General features: G+C 42.5%; 1 protein-coding gene across 2 annotated transcripts in view; it reads left to right on the top strand.

Moving 5' to 3' along the window:
* The first annotated feature begins 10,897 nt into the window (after positions 1-10,897).
* Positions 10,898-20,851, top strand: part of RNF144B (ring finger protein 144B) — a 77,940-nt gene continuing 67,986 nt past the window's right edge. Inside the window, exon 1 of one of the 2 annotated variants that reach the window (XM_075125360.1) lies at positions 10,898-11,403. The gene's annotated coding sequence lies outside the window, so the exon portion shown is untranslated. The remainder of the gene's footprint in view (positions 11,404-20,851) is intronic. The other variant, XM_048839984.2, reaches the window with a different exon arrangement.

Here is a 20,851-nt window from a genome sequence, read left to right as displayed (position 1 = left end):
GCGGGGCGGGGGAAGGAGGGGAACCTTCTGTGGTGATAATCAAGGTGGGCGATTTCCAGCAGTTGACAGGAACAGCAGGGGGAGGAGGGGAAGAAACACAGGAAAATAGTTTTACTTTGTGTAATGACCCATCCACTCCCAGTCTTTATTCAAGCCTAAGTTAATTGTATCCAGTTTGCAAATTAATTCTAATTCAGCAGTCGCTCGTTGGAGTCTGTTTTTGAAGTTTTTTTGTTGAAGAATTGCCACTTTTGAGGTCTGTAATCGAGTGACCAAAGAGATTGAAGTGTTCTCCAACTGGTTTTTGAACGTTATAATTCTTGATGTCTAATTTGTGTCCATTTATTCTTTTATGTAGAGACTATCCAGTTTGGCCAATGTACATGGCAGAGGGGCATTGCTGGCAGATGATGGCATATATCACATTGGTAGATGTGCAGGTGAACAAGCCTCTGATAGTGTGGCTGATGTGATTAGGCCCTATGATGGTGTTCCCTGAATAGTTATGTGGACACAGTTGGCAACGGGCTTTGTTGCAAGGATAAGTTCCTGGATTAGTGGTTTTGTTGTGTGGTGTGTGGTTGCCGGTGAGTATTTGCTTCAGGTTGGGGGGGCTCTCTGTAAGCAAGGACTGTCCTGTCTCCCAAGATCTGTGAGAGTGATGGGTCGTCCTTCAGGATAGGTTGTAGATCCTTGATGATGCATTGGAGAGGTTTTAGTTGGGGGCTGAAGGTGATAGCTAGTGGTGTTCTGTTATTTTCTTTGTTGGGCCTGTCCTGTAGTAGGTAACTTCTGGGTACTCTTCTGGCTCTGTCAGTCTGTTTCTTCACTTCAGCAGGTGGGTATTGTAATTGTAAGAACGCTTGATAGAGATCTTGTAGGTGTTTGTCTCTGTCTGAGGGGTTGGAGCAAATGTGGTTGTATCGTAGAGCTTGGCTGTAGACAATGGATCATGTGGTGTGGTCTGGATGAAAGCTGGAGGCATGTAGGTAGGCATAGCGGTCAGTAGGTTTCCGGTATAGGGTGGTGTTTATGTGACCATCGCTTATTAGCACTGTAGTTTCCCCATGTTTATTCACCCCCTCCCCTGCTGTTCCTGTCAACTGCTGGAAATGGCCCACCTTGATTATCACTACAAAAGGTCCCCCCCCTCCCCCCGGCTCTCCTGCTGGTAATAGCTCACCATACCTGATCACTCTCGTTACAGTGTGTATGGTAACACCCATTGTTTCATGTTCTCTGTGTATATAAATCTCCCCACTGTATTTTCCACTGAATGCATCCGATGAAGTGAGCTGTAGCTCACAAAAGCTTACGCTCAAATAAATTTGTTAGTCTCTAAGATGCCACAAGTCCTCCTTTTCTTTTTGCGGATACAGACTAACATGGCTGCTACTCTGAAACCAGTCAACAGCTTGTATCACTTTGGGAGCATAATCAAAACGAGAAGACAAAAACTACATAAATTAAGGCCCAAGCTCTGAATTTAGCTGTGAACATAGTTAATAAGGAATAAGAATTCCTATTACTCAACCTGGAATCTTCACTGTGTTGGTCTGTTACCAGTGCACACTTGCTGCCCTTAGGTTTCTATTTTTAAAAGTTAGAAAAACTTTAGTGAGTCCTTATTGCAAGAATACGTGTGACACCCTGAATGCTAGAGATTACAAATTGTTCTTTCCATCTGCCTTAAGCTTGTAGATACATGTTCTTATAGTAGATTTCATTTATGTTTATTGGACAGTTACAGGTCTGTGATCCAATATGGATGAATACATGTCTATAAACAGGTCACATTTCCACTCCAGAACAAACTATACACACTGTACAGAGTCAACACTCACCCCTTTCCTTGTATTTGGCTTTATTAATGTGGCAACACAAAACTAACAACTTAAACTCCAGCCCAAGCCTTTGTGCCAGGCTTGGTTGTCTGTAGGGTTGCTGTCTTGTGACATATCAGCACCACTGCCTAGGGGACCAATCCCTTCTCTTCAGAACTATTATAGAATTACATATTGACAAGCCAAAGTGAGTCAACAGGGCTCAGTCAGCAACTCCCTTCAGGGTTTCAACACCTGCTCTTAGGGTGAGTCCACAGAAGAACCCAGCAACTCTATAACAGTGTGTATTACATGTTTGTGTTAGAGCTGAACAAACAATGTGATGATTCTAGCCCATTTTTCTGTTGGCAAACTGTTCATGAAAAACACGTGATTTTCAGGAAATAATGTTTAGTCATTAACTGAAAACTCATTAGCATTTTATTTATGGCAGTTCCATCCTAGCTTGGTTTGTTTTCCCCTCTTGCTAACTCTTCATACTGCTGAACAGTCATTAAGAGGAGCTAGGTTAAAAATCACAGAGGGATCTTGCAGAGCTGTTGAGTTGCTGAGGACAAAGTTGCCCGAACCTGCAAATACCTACTACCATAAGTATTCCCAAGGGGACTTCTAATGGAAATAAGTACACTTGTAAGTCCCTGCAGGATCCAGCCCCAAAATTTGAATGGAATCCCGGTATTGTGGTTTCAGTCTCTACACTGGATGCCAAGATTTCTGTGAATCTGTCTCTGGAGCAAGCATTCCACATACAGGTGTCCCTAGTTGCTGATGGAGGTTTTACCCTTTACAAATGCTAACTCTGACCACTTTCTAGCAAGACCTCTCACTGGCTTCTTCTTTGGCTACATCTCTTCTCTATTTGACAGATACCAATAATTAATATCTTCTGTGTGAGAAAGTTCTCAAAGTGGTATTTGTCACATCCTTAGGAGAAATACTGGTTCTTGTGGGAGTTACACAACTGTGTTATGTTTGCATGGGGCCCCACAGACCAACATCTCATAACAAGTAATGCATTTGGGTTTATTTATGGAGCTGGGTGATTTACAATCACTTCTTCCTATTCTTCATTGTGTCCATGTGAGGCACATCCACATATTTTGAGGTCCTATGGATCATAAAGGTTGAGAAGGAAACTGCAGTCACTTTTTAATCAGATGAGGAATAACCATGCTGTCAATGGCAGAATGCCAAGCCCTTTCACTCACATTTTTCACTGTAGGTATGTTTCTTTCCCTGTTTGTTTTTTTTACCAGTATTTAAAAAAAGTCTACTTGATTGTATTATACTTCACCACCAAACATTTTTATTATAAAGTCTGATTATGTTTTAGCCAAAGAGAATTAAGATTTCAAGCCTAGTATATCAGTGAGGGACCTGCATACCAACTCAGAGTTGCAGAACAATCTAACAGGAAAAGACAGGATCTCGATTTTCTTGTAATGAATCAAAATAAGCCTTGGTATGCAAAAATGCTTACAAAAATATACCATGAAGCTTTGCATTTTTTTGTGCGGTCATCTGATTTCTAGCACCACCTGCATGATACATATATATAGCATAGAACCTCATGATAAGGTGAATAAAGCCACTGCTTTTGCACAATAACTATTAGGATGAAATCTCTCTTCTGAAAACTTTTTCTGTTGCTGTTTTGCAAAGGACCATTATCATCCAATGACACTATGAGCACTGCTCTTGCAACTACATAAAATACACTTCTACCTATTTTGCACACAAAAGGCATTTGTTTTCTTAAAAATTGATAGTAATGTCACATATAAGCACCACATTTCCTTGTGAAATTGCCCCTTTTGCATATATAAATACTTTTTGTGCATGCAAATGTAAGATTTACATATTCAGTGGGTGAAATACATGAAGACACTTTTTCTTTTGTGTGTGTGTGTGTAAGTGAGAGTTAGGTTCTGGCATTAAAAACTTTTACCATAACATGACATTGTTTTTTATAACGAGTGGTAAGCCATTCATTTTTTTTGCCGTTCTTAATTTATTGGTTGTACAATTCTCAGTCAGTCTGAGAACTGGAAGCAGCATTTATTTTTGCAGTCTGATCCTGGCTCTTTATGCAGAGTTATAATAAGGCTTTTAGTATCACACTAACTTGACATATTCATTTGCTCTTAATGGGATTGTGGTTATGGTACTTGAAAAATGGTCAGTGGTCATGTTATTGCTTTGTGGCTAGGCTACCTTATAAATGAATAATTAGTAATTGAAGTGACATGTTTGTGCACTGATAGTTCAGTGATGGACATGTTAGAAATACTTACAGTAGATGGAAAGAGAGACCTGGTAGCTGTTTATAGTTCAACTGTGTTAACATTTACTCTTCTAGAAGTTTCAAACTCATCTAAAAATTCACTTGGAGACTTATCTTGGCATATAACATCTCAGTTAAGAGCCTTTTTTCTTTTCAAATTTAAAAGGTTAGTGTGACACTCCATGCTTGTGTGACTCCATCATCATAATTTAAAAAGAAATCTAATTTAGGAAGCATTTAGTTTGTGAGAGCTGACATATGACATGACATGCCTTTGTGATTTTTTTCTTTTTCAATGAACAAAAAAAAAATACTGAATCTATGTGGGTTGCTGTGGGAGACAGGGGAATCCAGCTGGGTAGCAATTTTAGCATGACTTATTACAGTTCACAAAATTAGCTTGACCTAGAAGATGGGTTTCTTTACAGCTCTTATGCGCTGTACTAGCAGACTTGAGGAATAGCTGGTAGGGACTGTAATTCTATAAAATAGACCACAAGTATTTGAGAAGGATGGTACAGTGGGATAAATTTGGACTTTCACTGGTGGCATTTGAAAGAGTCACCATGACATCTCAAAAATTCCGTGCCTGAGCAAATATACTGTCTAAGATGCTGTATGTGAAATCATCTCATGGACACCTTTTCTCTCACATTCATGTGGACCACCTCCCTTTCTATGTAGCTATGCAAAACGTAATATTAGGAAAGTATTTATGCGTGTTAGTTGTCTTTTATGCTTTTTTCCTGGAAAAATGTAATCATATTGTCTCATTTTGCTCTTTATTTAATCTTATCCTTTTCTATTCTTCTTATACAATAGTCTGATGGACACAATTTTAGTTGACATACACCACAGATTGAACCAACAACCCCCAAATCTGAAAGCACGAGCTGTTACACTTGAGCTAAGGCTCCTAAGCTAGGGCTGTAACAGACTTACCTCTTCTGTCAACCGGACACACAGATACATACAGTTATCAGGCTATGGGGGCTTTCGTGTATGTTATATATATATACACATGTGATGACGGGGCCTGACAGAGTTGCCAACTGAGTTGTGTGTGTGTGTAATGTCTTGTGATCTAGGGATAATTAGGAACACACTTGTAAAGTTTTGCCTTTTTCAAAATGGCCACCCAGCCATACCTCCCAACAGTCCTGGGTTTCATGGGACTGTCCTGCTTTAACCCACAAAACGTCCTCTCCTGGTTAAGTAGAACACTTTCTACATTCAGTGGTGCCCACAGACATATGCATATTATGCACAATGTGTACCACTGAGAGGGGCAAACCTAGGGAGGCACAGGTGCTGACTTTCGTTTTTGCTGGTGGGTGCTTTTGAAGAGGTGTGTGTGTTTGGGGGGGGAAGGAGCTCTGCCAGTTTTGGGGGGAGGTTATTTTCAGCATATTTATATACTTCTTTCATATTCTAGTTTTTTAATATGTGTCTATTCTTGGTATCTTAACAATTTAATCATTATTAAAATAGTAATGAACTACATAATTACATTATGAATTACAGTATATTAAAATCATTGTACTCACCTACAAGCTGACTTCATTAACGTCCCAGTTTAAAGACATTACATCTGACTGTAGCCTTCTGGATGAAACTGTCAGCAATACTGTGGCTTGTGGGTGCTCGTACCAGGTTTAAAATGGCACCAATGGCGCTGTGGGGCCGCGCCCACATGCAGAAGGGGCCCTGGCATCTGGACCATGGCCCAGCCCCACTGCTGCACCTGTGCTCCACCCCGAAGCCTCACCCTCGCTTGGCTTCTTCCCCCAGAGGCCCTGCCTGTGCTCCTCTCCGAGGCCCTGCCTGTGCTCGGCTCTTCCCTGCCCCGAGGCCTTGCCCACCACTCGCTCCTCCCCAACCCCTCATCTCAGCTCGCTCTTCTCCACCCTCCCCCACCATGCAAGTGGTGGGCGGGGCCTCAGGGGAAAGAGGCTGAGCGTGAGGCAGGGCCTTGGGGCAGAGCACGGGTGAAGTGGGGGGTGGAGCCATGGTCCAGGTCCACAAGAGATTAGTCTAACCTTGCAGATTAATCTAACCTCCAGGGCTCAAGCACCTTGGTGGGTTTAGCTTCTCCTGGGCACGCTCAGTGCCTGGCAGGAGAGCTCAGGGTGGGGACTAACATTGGACCTGGGTGGGCTGGACTGAAAGGTGGGAGCTGAGCATGGCACAGACTTGGAAGGTGAGGTGCTGGGACCAGCAGTGGGGATGGCTCCACAGGCATTAGCGGTGACCAATTGCATACCACTTTAGCTACTTGAAATATGGGGTGGTATGCCCATCACCCATGATTTTCAATGGGATTTAAGCCACAGAATGCCCATAGTGAAGATGACCACTATTTCCCTATAGACTTTACAGGTGGCAGGTAGTCTGCCCTAGTAAAGGTGGATGCCATCTTGCTTTGTTTCCTATGCAAATGGTGGCCAGGCTGTCAGGAGACAGGCAGGAACACTGTGAGGGCCAGGTGACTATGAGGCACAGGGAGGGTAAACAAGATCAGGTGATAATGGGTGGGGATAGGGAGCGAAGCTGAGAGGACAGGAGGTGAGAATGTCACTTGAAGAAGGATTGGAAGTTAGAAGGTTTCTTATCATCAGAGTGGTGAGATTCTGGAACAGCCTCCAAATAGGAGTTGTGGGGCTAAACAACTTAATAAGGGGGTCAGGGAGGAATTTTTCCCCAGGTCAGATTGGCAGTGACCTTGGTATTTTTTCTCTGCAGTGTGTGTGTGTGCGCGTGCCAGTTGCCAGCATTGTCTGGGAATATCTCACCTAATCATTTCTCTGCCATTTCAGGGGCCTTGAGCCCTGGTGAACCTTGGTTCCTTCTGTGCTCTGCCTGTGGCACATAATAGTCTAGTCCAGTGGTTCTCAACCAGGGGTCTGGGGCTCCCTGGGGGCCTGTGAGCAGGTTTCAGGGGGTCCATCAAGCAGGGCCAGCGTCAGACTTGCTGGGGCCCAGGGCAGAAAGCCGAAGCCCCACCGTATGGGGCTGAAGCCCAGAGCCCTGCCACCTGGGGTTGAAGCCAAATCCTGAGCAACTTAGCTTCGTGGGGGCCCCTGTCGCGTGGGGCCCCAGGCAATTGCCCTGTTTGCTACCTCCTAATGCCAGCCCTGACTTTTATATGCAGAAAATCAGTTGTGACACAGGTGGGCCATGGAGGTTTTATAGCATGCTGGAGGTGAGGGGGCTCAGAAAGAAAAAGGTGGAGAACCGGATAGAAAGGAGCATAAACTCTGGCAAGTCAAGTGTAAAAGTATAAATAGTCAGGTCAAAAGAGAATTTGAAGAACAACTAGCAAAAGACTCAAAAACTAACAGCAATTTTTTTAAAGTATATCAGAATCAGGAAACTGCCAAATAATCAATGGGGCCAATTGACTATCAGGGTGCTAACGGAGCACTCAAAGAACACAAGGCCATTGTGGGGAAGCTAAATGAATTCTTTGCATTGGTCTTCACTACAAAGAATGTGAGGGAGGTTCCCACACCCAGTCCATTCTTTTTAGATGACAACCTGTCCCAGATTCAGTTATCAATAGAGGAGATTTTGGAACAAATTGATAAATTAAATAATAATAAGTCATCAGGACCAGATGGTATTCCACAAGAGTTCTGAAGGAACTCAAATATGAAATCGCAGAACTACTAACTATGGAATGTAACCTATCACTTAAATCAGCTTCTGTACCAGATGACTGGAGGATAGCTAATGTGACACCAGATTTTAAAAAGGCTGCAGAGGTGATCCTGGCAATTACAGGCCAGTAAGCCTAACTTCAGTACCAGGAAAATTGGTTGACACTATAGTAAAGAACAGAATTATCAGACACATAGGTGAACACAATTTGTTGGGGAATAGTCAACATGGCTTTTGTAAAAGTAAATCATGCCTCACCTATGTATTAGAGTTTTCTGAGGGGGGGGGGTGTCAACAAACAGCTGAACAAGGGTGATCCCGTAGATGTAGTGTACTTGGACTTTCAGAAAGCTTTTTACGTGATCCCTCACCAAAGGCTCCTAGGCAAGTAAGCAATCGTGGGAGAAGAGGGAAAGTCCTCTCCTGGTTCAGTAACTGGTTAAAAGACAGGAAACAAAGGGAAGGAATAAATGGTCAGTTTTTAGAATGGAGAAAGGTAAATAGTGGTACTGGGATTAGTGATTTGCAACATATTCATAAATGATCTGGAAAAATAGGTAAACAGGAAGGTGGCAAAGTTTCCAGACAATAAATAATTACTCAAGGTAGTTAAGTCTAAAGCAGACTGTGAAGAGTTACAAAGGGACTTCACAAAATCGGGTGACTGGGCAACAAAATGGCAGATGAAATTCAATGTTGATAAATGCAAAGTAATGCACATTGGAAAACAATCCCACCTATGCATACAAAATAATGGGGTCTAAATTAGCTGTTACTATTCAAGAAAGAGATCTTGAAGTCACGGTGGGATAATTCTCTGAAAACATCCACTCAATGTGCAGTGGCAATCAAAAAAGCTAACAGAATGCTGGAAACCATTAGCAAAGGGATAGATAACAAGACAGTAATATCATAATTACACTATATAAATCCATGGTATGCCTACAGCTTGAATACTGCATGCTGTTCTGGTTCCCCCATCTCAAAAAAGATATATTAGAACTGGAAAAGATACAGAGAGGGGCATCAAAAATGATTAAGGAAAAGCTTCTATATGAGGCAAGATTAAAAAGAGTGGGACTTTTCAGCGAAGACTAAAAGGGATATGACAGAGGTCTATAAACTCATGAATGGAATGGAGGAAGTGAATAAAGAAGTCTTATTTACACCTTCACATAACACAAGAACCAGGGGTCACCCAGTGAAATTAATAGGCAAAAAGAAGTACTTAACTCATCACACAGGCAATTTGTGGAATTCATTGCCGGGGATGTTGTGAAGGCCAAAATTATAGCTGGGTTCAAAAAAGATTTAGATATGTTCATGGAGGGTGGATTCATCAATGGCTATTCATCTGTCCATCAATGGTCAGGGATGCAACCCCATGCTCTGGGTGTCCCTAAGCCTCTGACTGTCTTTGCAACCTTAATAATGTAATTTTAACATGATTTTTTTTGTATGCATAGGTATACATTTATAAATGTACAGAAACCCACAACTGTATTAGCTTTTAAAATTTGAAAGTTAATCTTTATAAATTTTTATAAAAATTCATAGGATGAAGTATAACTCTGAAAATCAACTCTGAAAAGCCCAGCAATGAGAGAGATACACAAAAGGAGAATGAGCATACATTCAACAGTCCTCCCAAATAAGTATGAAGGCATATTGCCATCCTGAATTACATGATGTACAACACATTTCATCATAAAGAGAAGATTGCAGATTAACTTTGATTAATGTCCCTAGCTTTTCTTTCTCAATTTTTTTTTCACACCCATTAAGACATATGGAAATGCCATACCAGATCTCATCTGTGGTCTGGCACTTTTCCTTCAGCAGGCAGAGAAGAGTACTAACTGGCTCTACGTCACAAACACCTGTCAGGGATGGTCTAGATCAGGGGTGGGCAAACTACGGCCTGCAGGATGGTCCTGTCCAGCTTCATAGCTCCCGGCCGGGGAGGCTCACCGCCAGCCCCTCCCCCACTGTATCCCCCTCCCCTGTAGTAATGCCGCCACGCGGCTTGCGCCCGCCCACCTCCCAGGCTTTCAAATAAGTGTGTCCTGCCGCTCTGAGAATCAGGGTAAGGGTAAGAGTAGGGTAAGGGGGTGGGGGGAAGAGGGGTTGGATAAGGGGCAGTTGGCCCCAGGGGGCAGTCAGGGGGCGGTTGGATAGGGCGGAGGTTCGGGAGGGGGCAGTCAGGAGATAGGGAATGGGGTGGGTTGGAGAGGGGGTGGGGTCCCGGGGGGTTGGGTGGGACAGGGAACAGGGGGGTTGGATAGGGGGTGGAGTCCTGGGGGGCCTGTCAGGGGGCGGGGGTGTGATGGGGGCAGGGCAGTCAGGGGACAGGGAGTGGGGGGGGTTGGATAGGGGGTGGGATCCTGGGAGAGGGCAGTCAGGGGACAAGGAGCAGGGGGGGTTGGATGGGTCAGGGGTTCTGAGGGGAGCAGTCAGGAGGCGGGAAGTGGGAGGAGGCGGATAGGGGGCAGGGGCCAGGCTGTTTGGGGAGGCACAGCCTTCCCTACCCGGCCCTCCATACTGTTGCACAACCCTGATGTGGCCCTCGGGCCAAAAAGTTTGCCTACCCCTGGTCTAGATAATACTTAGTCCTGCTATGAGTGCAGGGGACTGGACTAGATGACCTCTCGAGGTCCCCTCCAGTCCTATGATTCTATATGGTACAGTATGTACCACTGCTGGTTCACTAGATGAACAGAGCACTCGTGCAAGGAGAATGGATCCTCTGAATTCATCACCTCTGTTGCATACAACCTCAGATTAAGGAGTCAGAATCTAGTTTTGCAGCCTTCTTTTCTGCAGCACTGTCATACCCTTAGTTGTCCTAATGACGCAAGCTGAATAAAATCAACAGCGCAATAAGATTCAGATTTGAAGTTGCACCTGCAATTTATATTTGTAATTTGTGATTTCCTCATGGGGAAATCACTTCATATTCAAAACATTTCATTCATGTGAGGGGATGAGCAGAAAGCAGTAACATTTCAGGCAACGTGCCAACAGGTCAGCTGCTATACAATCCACTGTCCTAGAGCTGGTTAAGTGACAACTGGAGGGCTATGTATAAGTGTCACATACACCATTATATCTCTCTTACTTTTACCTTGTCAGGACTCAGATGGGAATTATAATTACAAATAGCAGAGATGTCAAAATAAGAAGATTGGGATATGTATTGGTTGGAATTTGATGGTTTAAAGCAATCACCTGCAGTTCAACTGAGACTCAGATGGGAAGTAGGAAGTGCTGTGCTCAAGCTTCCTGTTTAAATAAATGCAGCTTTCCCACAGCTACTGCATACAAGGTCTGACGTGCTTTTTAAGATATAATGGTAACATGCTCTTAATAGCAGGGAGGAGATTATTCATCAGAGTGGTGAAAGGGCTGGGAGACAAGTCCTGTTACAGTCCTAACAAAGTGTAACACTGTCAGCTGCACAGAGAAAGAGAGGAAGGGTGAGAGAGAGAAATCTGTTTCTGCTTCAAATTGTAAGTCCACAGTGATTGTGACATTATGAATCTTGGGAGCACTGAAGTGTGAGTGAAGGTATTGAAAAGTCAAACAGCTGGGAGTGAACAGTACTCTCCTTGCAAGGTATGTTGGAAGATAGCTCTCTTACTCTTTCTTTTTTAACCTACTTTTCCTTATAGTGAGAGACTGAAAAGGCTAAATGATTCTGTATATAGTGCTTGTCAAACAAGAGAGAGAGGAAAGAAAAGGGAAAGGTTAAATAACTAGAAAACATTTATACATGATTTTAACTGAAATGTGTAACCATGTGGTACACAGAGCCACCTGAAGCAAAGAGAATTCTTGGATTCTTGGCTATTAAAAGCATAGAAAATTAAATATGCATTTGGTTTGCTACAAAAGAATGAAATTAGTTTTTATAGTATAACTTTTTTAAGCATCTGCATGATGGGTTTGTTTGAAAATGCTGCAGTATTAGGACATATTTGTGTATGTGAAAGCAGTGGAGAAAATTGCATGATATCCTTTAGGCTTATCTACAGTTGCTTACATACAATAACTCATTTTACATCAGAAACATACATCTGAATGAGCTGAAGGGAGGGTGGGCTTGAAATGCACAGATTTCCTGCTGGTTTAAAAACATTCCGTATGTCACGGCATCATGTAACTCCTATCGGGAAAACAGACTACAGATCTGAATGCTCAGTATTGGTATAGTCTTCTAATTCCATTCAGAGTTTAAGGATACCGAGATTAAGCACATAAATACTAAATGAACAATACATTTGATTCTTAAGGTGGATCAGGTTTTTGACACTGAACAGACAGGAAAACTGTATGTTTACCAATATAAAAATATAGTGTTCTCCTTTTCTCAGTACAAGGGTTTCTCAGTACATGGCTACCTCAAAAATAAGGGTGCTGCACTCTAACGTCTCATTATAAGGCTCCGTATTATAAAAAAAAATGAAGGCATTCTGCCTTCTTACTGTGTGTACAATCTTTATAGCAAACCCTTCACTGTAGAATCCACTGCAAAAATCCACCTCCAGGGAGCACTATAGGTAGTTAAATATTTAGAAGGACTATAATTAAGGAAATAGTGTAGCATGGCTTGCCACTCTTTTGGTAAATAGACACTGAATATTTTTGAGGAAATGGATTTAGCATAGACACAGGTCAGGACTGAAATACCTACATGTACCAAAATAACCTACCAGGAGTAGGTGCAGTAACATGACCTGTCAGGTAACCCTCAAGATGAAGGTGAGTGCTTTGGTTGGGGATGGCTTGCCTTAGAAGTCTAAGCATTAGGTTTGGAGTATCTAGATACCTTGAAACAAAAGTTTCAAAATCTGGCTGAGTTGGTGCAGCCCTTTATCTCTTCTGAACTAGACACATTAATGTGATTCTTCTCTCACTTAGGGTTTGCCTACATAGGAAACTGTATAACCCCCTCCCCCACTGTCTGGACACTCTTATTCCAGTGTAAAAGTGGCTTTTTTGGTACAGCTTAACCCCCTTAAGCCCTCCCAAATGACATAAGCTAAATAAAAAAACAAAGCACTTTTTTATCAGAATTAGAGTGCCCACATTGCAGGGGCTGGGAGTGAGTGAGTGTGTGTGTGGGCGAGGGGTTATACCAGTGTAACTCTAGCGATTTTCATTCACAACTTGGATTATAGTGAAAATTTTTTCCCATGTAGAAAATGCCTGAAACTGTTGTAAATGAGGAGTTACTCCATTAAAGTAAATAGAATTATACCCATGTCAAGCCAGTGTGAGAGAAGAATTAGGCTCATTTTGTTCCATGCAGTTTACTATTGGTAGGATGTTAAAAAACAAGACCCTGTCAACTCTGCATGATTTTATAGAAGTTTGGAGCCTAAATACCTTTAAGGATCTGGCCTAAGTGCCTCACAAGTATTAGAAAACTGAAAGAGCAGTTTATCAGTGTTTTTCCTCCTGTTGGGAGAAGTAATTTCTCCTTATTATGATCCTAATACATTCAAAATAGTCCTATGGGAAGAAGTGAGTCACTTCATAAAGAAACAGAAAGAGCTATCATTTTAAACATGACTCCCAGTTCAATAGAGCACCTCATACAATACCCATAACATGAGTTCTTGTGGCTTCTTCCTGTGAGTGTCCATGTAGGGAACTGCCATTGATTTCAGTGGGAGTTCCAAACACAGAGTGCCTAGAAGAGCAAGCCTGTGGAGTGAGGCCTCAATTGTCCTTAGAGCTTTAACTTCCCCCCTTTTATGTTCTTTGCGGGTCGGGGGAAATGGAATGTGGGGGATAAATATTTACTTAAATATGTCTAAAACTACATAATGTCTAGATACGATCCGGCTCAGATACACAAATACCTCCTGAGCCGGTAGCATAATGAAACCTAAAGCTATTATTGCAGCCTCACAGTCATACTTTGTTCACCTGTTCTTGTGGCATCCATCTACAATGTGGAGTTGTCTCCGACGTGGAGCTGGCCTGTATTCAAAGGGACTCCCCTGCACAAATCAAAACAGAGGCTACCTTACCTTTCACAAGATTGTGAAAATGGCATCCACTGTACTCCCTCTTCTCCTTGAGGAACCCCTGAGGAATGGGACAACTTGTGCTTGCAGGCTCCATGCTTGCCTAAGTCTGACTGGGCAGTGCACTTTGCTATGGTGAGGAAAACCTGTAGGGCTAGGAACCTAGTTTAAAAATAAGCTGCTTTTTGCAAATAAAGGGAAACATCAAGCTAAACAAAGCTGAATAGGTCATATAAGAAAAAAATTACCAGTGACATTGGATGCAGCCTGTATCAATATGTTTCCTATTACAGCATTACTGAGCACCAGCACTGGATTTATGAGCCTCCACACCACAGAGGGGGAAGTACAAGCTTGAGGGCCATCATACATGGCAAATTTACTCACTGTTTCACAAATATTTGCAGAGTTGCCTGTGCCAAATAATTTTGTGCTGATCCACAAAGAAAATTCAGTGTTCAGTATTCCCTCTCTACTTCTCTCTCAGATAACTGGATTCAGTTCAGAGGGAACAGAGTGGGCATCAGTGTCAGCAGACATTAAAACACTCATTAAAAATAATACCGTACATGATCTCAATGCATAAAGGACCTGCTCCGGCAGTCCTTACTCTAGCAATACTTCAGTTCATCTGAGGTAAAACTCTCATCAATGTCAATGGGAACAGAGTTAACCAGACCTGAGTGCTTTTGAATATTCCACCCCAAAGTGGAAATTTCCACTAATTAAGGAATGTGGGGTCAGACCAAAGGCATTGCAAACACAATTACATTCTAAATTAAAATTTCTGAACACCTGTTCCTGCTTTGCTGAGTTTGTTTCCTCAATATATAAGAATCTGCACATTCAAATACACCGTGAGATTACTATACTCTGTTTCTGGTTTCTTTAATTGTATTGTATTTTCTTAATTATAACAGACTAGGGTTATTGAAGGAGCAGGTAGATTGTATTGTATCTCTGTTTAACAACCAACCAACCAACCACCACCTCTGCAGAACAAGTGGTTAGATAAGCACTGTAATTAGAAAGCAATTCTGGCTTTAGATGCAATTCTTTAAAAGTACTGTGAACCTATGTGTGCTACTAATCCTTGCAGTTTTAATTTATGTACAGTTTTGTATATCTAATTGTTAACATCCTCAAAGCATGCTGTAATCTAGGGGCTGTATTTTTATATAAACATAACTATAGACTTCAGCATTGCTCTGGCTCACTGTGCCTTTCAAATAAGATTTTGGGACTGATCCTACAGTGTTTAGTTATGACTTCAGTGGGATCACTCATGTGAGGGCTCCAGGATCGTGACCCATTGGGTAGGATTTTCAGAAGAACCCAGCGTTGCTCTAATTTGACTCCCAATGAAGTTAATGGTAAAACTCCTGTTGATTTTAGTGGGAGCAGAGTTGGGCCACAATGCTGAGGAAAACCCAAACTTCTATGTGTTTATACCCTGCTATTAAAGTACATCAGTGTGATGCTGTAACTAAGTAGGCTTCCTTCCTGGAGGGATCTCTGACATGCCAGGCAGAGGGAGTTGTTCTGCAGGCTGTCTCTGAGTCTGAGGGCGACATGATCAGAGTATACAATTACTTTTGCAAGAAAAAAAAAATCATTGAGCTGTCATGCCCACATTCACTCCTACTTACACTGAAAGTCAGGCCTGGTAGAAAAGCTCACAACAGATTTACTTGCACCCTTATTAATCTGCACTAGTAATGAGAATAAACTGAGGAAAGCATCTAGGAGTACAAGACATGAGTCATTAATAAAAGAAAGAACTTTCTCTGGATGTGTGATGGAAGCTTTTATCTTGGTGGTGCATGATTTTTATTGTAATACAGATTATTATTTCATGACTTCAAGTGTGTAACTTTAAAGCCTTGAAAACCCTGTGTTTATGACATGATATGATGTATTATTACATGTTTGCAATGACTTCTCCTTTTAAAACCAAAGAGCCGAACCCAGTGTTGTCAGGGCTGAATTTTGTTCCGTGAGGCTGTCTCTATTTATGCTTTAATATGGTGCCTATCACCATGGCTAAGGGGCAAAATTCTTTGTTCTTGTAATTATGGTTGCAGACAATCAAATTAAACAATCAAATTAAAATATCATTGCAGTTTCCAAGACCCTATCTGTATACATTAAAACAAAAATACAAATTTTGAAACAATTAGGGTAGATGCTAATCATTTTTGGACAAAAAAAATTCCTAGGCTATTTAAAAATTATAAATGTAGGGACAGATCATCAATGACACAGATTACTCCCAGAGAGGGGATGGGAAACTCCATGAGATTGTTCTTGTGGAAACTTGGAAACATTCTGATTGTGGGGGGAGGATGTGGTTTACAGGGATTAAACTGGGGCAAAATGAGCAAATCCTGGGGACCATTTACCTTTACACTCCCTTCCCAGCACAGCCCCATTCTGCTAAAGTATTTCCTGCTAGCCACTGACCCTGAAACCTTCCCCAGTGGATTTCCACAATATGGAGGAAGACAGGATAAGATAACATTAACAGAATGCCAGTCATAGTCAGACAGTTGCAAAGAAAGGTGTTTCTATGGAAAGAGATGGATGCTTAACTTTCTGATGATCAGGGATTTGGGCTGGATCCTTGAAATGAGCATGCTCCCTTAACTTTGTTCACGTGAGTATTCCCATTGAAGCCGATGGGAATACTTTTGTGCACAATGTTTACTATGCTCACACAAGCTTGCAGAAGCTGGCTCTTAGTTAACAAACACTGGTGAGGCTTTCAAAGATGGAACCTAGCATGTGCAAATATGTACATCTTTCTGTTTTCCTTTGATACTAGGTTTCTAGTGTACCCACGATTTGTTATTTATTTGCATTGCAGTAGCAACTTGGAGCCCAAATCATGGACCAGGATCCCATTGTGCTAGGCACTGTACAAACCCAGAACAGAAAGACTGTCCCTGTCCCAAAGAGCTTACAACCTAAGTTCAAGACAGGAGACAACAGTTGGATAAAGACACAGATGGGGAGCACAAGGAAACAATGTTGGTCGCATGCTCAGCAGTGCTCTTAGCACACCAGCTTCCTAATCATTGTCAAAGTTCTCTAGGTGAAGTCTGATAGGAAAATGTCAGGCCTTTCTGTATAGCTGAAAAAATGCAGAGCAAAGCGTGTCCTGCCCTGTAAAAGTAAATATATAAAGGCAAGAAATTACAATGTTACCATAGTACAGTATTTATCAGACTTACCAAAGAATAACTGCTGTTAGGATATGCATGTTTAATCTACCAGTTAACGTCTCTTTAGACATTCTGTGTTTTTTTTCAGAATCACAGCATCCTTCCACCAATGGCCTGCGTATGCAGCTCCTCCCAGAGATTAAAGATGCCTTGCCTTTGCAGAACTGCTGAGGGAGGGTGATGGATCAAACCATGTTCCTAGGAAGCCGGGGTGCTGGAACAATTTGTATGGTGGGGGTGCTGAGAGCCATTGAACCAAACTGTAAACCTGGTATATGATGGATACCACTTCAAGCCAGGGGGTGCGGGAGCACCCCAAACCTGTAGTTCCAGCACCCCACTTCCTGTGCTAGGAAGCATGGGGGTGAGTGCTGGGTCTCAGAATTGATGCACAATTGATGCCTCTACCAAAACAATCTCCTTCCCTCTCCCTAGCATCCATGGGGTTTGAGGGCTGGACCCATGGTTCATTCCATAGGCAGGCTGGGAGGGAAAGGGAGAAAACTGCAACTCAAATGCCTGATGGAACAATGAGAGGGAAGCCTTAGTGAGGGGGGGCCTTACTGAATTTTCCTCCTCTCATCTCTTCCTGCAGATTTTACCACAGAAGGGACTGATCCCTCTCTCTCTCTCATCATGTATTTTTTACTTAAGCAAATTCCTGTTGAAATTGGTAAGAGATTGATTGAGGAAAGATTTCAGGATTTCCTAAGAGCTGTTACAAGAATCGTGGGGGGGTGACACTGGTTGTTTCCATAAATGCTCAAACATTTAATAGAACAACATTTTGTAGATATCTCAGGGCCAAAGCTTACAACAGCAACCCCTTTTAATGGGCTTAATTCATTCCCAGTCAAATTCCACCGTGGTCAATGGAGTGACCCCAGGGGTGAAAGTAAGTTGAGTGACTTACCGGTACACTGGGGCCAGCTCTGGCCCCTGGAAGGGGTGGTGCTAGGGGGTCAGAGCCAGCTCCAGCCCACCCTGTGCCCCTCCTCCTCCCCCCCGCCCCCCCCCCACCGGGGCAGCAGCAGCAGCCCGGGGATCCGGTGGCTATTTAAAGGGCCCAGGGCTCCCCTGCTTCTACTGCCCCAGTCCTTTAATTAGCTGCCAGAGCCCTGGGGAAGCGGTGGGGTTCCAGCAGCTATTTTAAAGGACTGGGGCGGCAGAGGCAGCTGGAGCCCCGGCCTTTTAAATAGCCCCTGGAGCTCCCACTACCCCAGGGCTCTGGGGGCTATTTAAATGGCCTGCGGCTCCCCTGCTTCTACCACCGCGGTCCTTTAAATAGCCCCCGGAGCCCTGGAGTAGCAGCGGCGGGGCTCCGGCGGCTATTTAAATGACCGCGGCAGTAGAAGCAGGGGAGCCCCGGGACCTTTAAATAGCCGCCGGAGCCCTGCAGCCGCTACCCCAGGGCTTCAGCAGTGGGGCTCTGGAGGCAATTTATAGGGCCTGGGGCACTGGCTCTTGTCGGTATGCTGTACTGCGGCATACCGGCTTACTTTCACCTCTGAGTGACCCCACATTTTTGGTATAAAATTTTCATAAGTGCTCCCTATCTCCCATTTTCAAAAGTGAATTAGGCATTTAGGAGCCAAAGTTTCACTGAATGTCAATAAGACTTAAGCTCCTAAGTGTCTAAGGGTATTTTCGCACTTCAGTTAAATACCTGTGTCTGCACCCCATGAGGGTGAAGGGTCCCAGAGCTTGGGCTCCGGCCTGGGCTGAAAGTGTACACTGTGGTTAAACAGCCCCTTAGCCCGAGATCCACAAGCCAGAGTCAGCTGACACGGGTCAACTGTGGGTTTTGAATTGCAGTGTAGACATAGCATAAGTCACTTTGGCACTCTTGAAAATGTTGCCCTTGATCCAGTGTGTTTACATATAAATTAAAACTTCCTAAATTACCTTGAACAGCATCCTTTTGTCTAAAATGATGAGTGGTATATTTTAATATATTATGGAAAACTGTCATTTGCTTTTGTTAATTATAAAAATGTATGGTGAGTTCTTTGGGTAGTGAAGTGTTTTTCTTGTTTTGTTCTTAACACTCTGAGTACATTAAAATAATTGTTTGGGAAGTCATTGTAGTTTAGCATTAACAAATATTAGATGGTATCAGTCTGGATTCATTTAGTTTTAATTTTTAGATTTGACATATTCCTATGAGTTAGGATTAGAATTCCTGTTATTATGAATTTGTTGTTAGAAAATGCTTGGAAATGTTATGTGTATACATTCGTTTTCCCTGTTTGCTGTGTATCCTTCTGCTCTTGCTTCTTAGTCACTGAAATACAGGCTGTAGGAATAGCATGAAATGCGATGGACTTCCCCACCTAGAAGCCGGACCTGCTGCTGGCCGCTTCTGGGGCACAGCGCGGTGTCAGAACAGATAAGAACTAGCCTGCCTTAGCTGGGCAGCACCGCCAATGGGACTTTTAACGGCCTGGTCGGTGGTGTGGTCCAGAGCCACTGTGACCCAGTACTGGGTCGAGACCTGCAGTTTGAAAACCACTGCTCTAGTTCAACCACAAGGTTATTGGTCTCCATTCAGGAATTACTGGATGAAATTCAGTGGCCTGTGTGTTGGATGAGATGATTGTAATGCTCTCTTCTGGGCTTAAAATCTGTGAAGACTGCTGTTTCGTGACTGTCCAGTAGGGAGATGTCATAAAGCCCATTTTCCGGATATGCAATTCAGTTTAGTAATAAAAAGAAGCCTCATTTTCTTCTGGCCAGTTACAGATGGGGCAGATGTTGTGGGGCAGTGATCTGGAGGAGCTTCTCTTAGCTTTCTCTCAATTGCATAATGGCAGCTCTCTTTTAGTGATAAGCTACTGATTAGTTTTAAAAATCTTAAATAAAAATAGGAACATAAAACCAAACTGCCTAGGTTTTTCCTCTGATTCCTAGTGGCAGGTATGATAAAAGACACCCTAACCATCATTATAATGAGCATTAGCTGGTACCTGTGCCGTTGCATTTGTTATATGAATGCTGAATTTGGTTCATTATGGTCAGTCAAGATCAATTATCCCCTTCTCCAAGTAGGTCTTGAAGTAAGGAGTTGTTACTATGAAGAATCAGTGTTCTAAAATCTCCCACATTATGGACTCCCTTATAGAAATGCTAAAGTACTCTACAGTTATGCCCACAAACACTGCAGCAACACCGTTGTGGACTACAGTGATTTGGATAAATACTGTATTACTCTTTCATTTTAATTAAAGTATATCTACGTGTTTGCAAGGAGGCCACATCCCATTGGGATTTGCCGTGATGAGGGTGATGATATCTATTTGTTCACAATGGCTCTGAAACCAGGAAACTTATGAATGCATGCTTCAGGTATCCTAAAATGCTAATAGAACAATAGAAGAACTGATTATCTATCTTATATTGATTTTATATTTTATACTTTCAGGAAGCTAGTTAATGTAACAGACGGTGAGTGAACTAATTCAAAACACTTTCGGTGTCCGAGCTTTCCCACCCACTGCATTCTTTTTGAAGTATTTTATTTATTTTTGGTTGCCAGCACGATATGAAAATACTTTGTATATCTAGTGCCTCATGAACAGCAGCTGAAGTGCTTAATTTTTCAACCGTTCCCAATGGAAACAAATGAGATAAATTGCTCTTGTTGTATTATTTTATACCAGACAGTATGTTTTCGCAAGCTGCTTGATCTTTAAACATCTTTTCTTAAAATAAAATTTTTACAGAGCAAAAGACCCATTATGAAAGAGATTACAGATGTGCTAGCTTTGATTTCCTAGGACTGCATAATAAGAAGAGGTTTAGAAC

The sequence above is a fragment of the Caretta caretta genome, chromosome 2 (genome assembly GCF_965140235.1).
Source record: "Caretta caretta isolate rCarCar2 chromosome 2, rCarCar1.hap1, whole genome shotgun sequence".
Lineage (NCBI taxonomy): Eukaryota > Metazoa > Chordata > Testudines > Cheloniidae > Caretta > Caretta caretta.
The sequence above is the reverse complement of the archived record's forward strand: the minus strand, read 5'-3'. Positions and strand labels throughout refer to the sequence as shown.